The sequence below is a fragment of the Muntiacus reevesi genome, chromosome 16 (assembly GCF_963930625.1).
Source record: "Muntiacus reevesi chromosome 16, mMunRee1.1, whole genome shotgun sequence".
Classification (NCBI taxonomy): Eukaryota; Metazoa; Chordata; class Mammalia; order Artiodactyla; family Cervidae; genus Muntiacus; species Muntiacus reevesi.
Window position 1 is genome coordinate 6333290 of NC_089264.1, and position 2486 is coordinate 6335775.

The window sequence follows — 2486 nt, forward strand, 5'->3', positions numbered from 1 at the left end:
TTGCCACCAAAGGAACTTGTTTATAAAGTCCTTATAAGCCAGCCCTCTGGAGAACAGAAGAGCCAGAGGAACAAACAGAAGATATCCAGCATATCCAGTGACTCTTCTAATCTTCAAATACTTGTTTTAGGACTTTCAAGCACTGTGCTGTGGTTATATAGGAGTGTGTCTGTGAGAACATAGAAATGACCAAGAGGAAGGAACCCTATAAGCCCTTCATTACCTACATTTGTATTTCCTATTGTTGTATGTTTCATTCTTGATCTGTGTTCATATGGAACAGTGTTCTTTGGTTTGGGCTAGTATTTCATTACCTACACATCCTCAATTTCTAGTAGTCTATTTCCCACCTGCAGGAAAAAATAGACTTACTTCCAGTTGGAATCCCACCACTGGGATATCTTTACAAATTATCCTTACACAGGGCCACTAGCAACATGTTAGTCTGTTGTAGTTGCATATTGAGACTTGGGATACAGTGCACTTGTACCCCCAAGAGTCCAGCAACGTCAGATACCAGGTCCCCTTCCACCATGAAGCTCTGTTTAAAAAAAATGATGGAGGGTAGGGAATGGTAGAGTATCAGGTGAAGGCCCTGGAAATCATACTCTACATCCTTTTCTTTTTTATCTTCAGAATCAAATAGTTAATATCTTTTTCAGCAAAGGCTAGTAAAGTAGCATTTTCCTTCTATACCTTCCAGAATTTTTTGCTGTCCAGTAATTTTAAGACATCTTGCAGTTTCATTTTAAACTGTTTCTTCACAGTTTTCCAGATTCTCCAAATCAGAGTCTTTTTTCTCTAGAATTATCCACATACTTCTAGTGACAGGTGATACAAGGCACACCCATATCTTGACAGGATGTCTGACCTTTCCTGTCCTGGTATTAGGTGATTCTGAAGCATGGATGGTAGGGATAGTCTTATAAATCTTTCCTACCTCAGGGCAGCTAGCAAAAACTCAACAGTAAAAAGAAATGACAGAAAAAGAAAAACAAATATCATATCGATTATATGTAGAATCTAGAAAGATGATACAGAACTTATTTGCAAAGCAGAAATAGAGACCCAGATGTAGAGAACAAACGTGTGGACACGGGTTGGGGTGGGAGGGTGGCAGGAATCGGGGCCGCCGTATACACACTGCTATGTGTGAAACAGATAAACAGTGAGTGAGGACCTACCCTATAGCGCAGGGGACTCCACTCAGCGCTCCGCGGTGGCCCAGATGGGAAGGAAACCCGCAGAGAGGGGATGTATGTGTCCTGACAGCGGACTCACTGCGCCGTACGGCAGACAGTGACACGACGTCGTAAAGCAGCTCTGTGACCGCACTGCCAGGGACTCACTCCGACTCGGAAGGCGTCCGGTAGCGAATGGTGCGGTGCGCCTCGGTGACTGTGAGGCGAAACCACCTGTGCCCTTTCGCAGGTGAATTTTCCTCAGGAGGAGCCCGTGCTGTCTGCCTCTGCACCTGGATCAGGGACACCCTGACTCAGCTCGGCGCACTCTCCACCAACCCCCGCCACCCCCAGCTGCCTCCCAGGGCTAGATCTCAGGTAATTAAGATACACATTTTAGTTCATCTCCTCCAGAAGTTCCAAGTTCCTTATGCAAATTAATCTAATTCCATCCTAGGAATCCTCCTTTGCTCAAGGGGTCCCAGGGATTGCATCCCCCTTCAGCGGAAACCTTCCTATGCCACCTGTACATAACTAGAGGCAAGACTTCATGTGATTTTTAGCAGATCTGATTCAAAGAAACTGTCTGCCCTCTTTCTCACAGGATGAAAGTGCTCACTTAATTGTTAATTTTCCCCCTCAAAGGATACCTACAGGTTCTGTCTGCCTCAAGAGGCACCCTGTTACTTTTTATCGGCAACTACAACAAAAAAATACATGTACATGTATCTATCAATCACATACTATATAACATTTTAGGTTATGATGTGGAACATACACAATTTACTGTTCTCAGGGATATTATAATCTGGTATTCAATAACTTTACTTAAAGTTAAAGACCCAATATGTGCCAGAGAGAATGGTGGGACCGGGGACCCAGTGGTGAATGAAGCAAATTCAACCTTATGGAGCTTACAGACATCAGGAATAAAAAAAAAAATAGTAAATATAGAATATAATATCCAGAGTAGACAAACGCTTCAAGAAAATCACACCTCTGTTTGGCAGCTCTGATTGTGTGTCTTATTTGCTTGCTCAGAAGATCCTTCTGAGATGATCCTTTAAGATGATCCTTAAAGATCCACATTAAGTGACAGGTTGAGGTAGATTCAATGCAACTATTTGGATTTTACCAAGGCAGAGAGGGCAGGTGTGAGAGTCAAAATTTGACAGTTTTTTTTTTTGTTAATCTTAATAGCAATAAAAATTGTTAATGAGTCACAAGAACAGTAAATAAGACATCAGAAGCATTATTCATTCATTCGTTCATTCAATAAATGATTACTGAGCCCTATTATGTTCC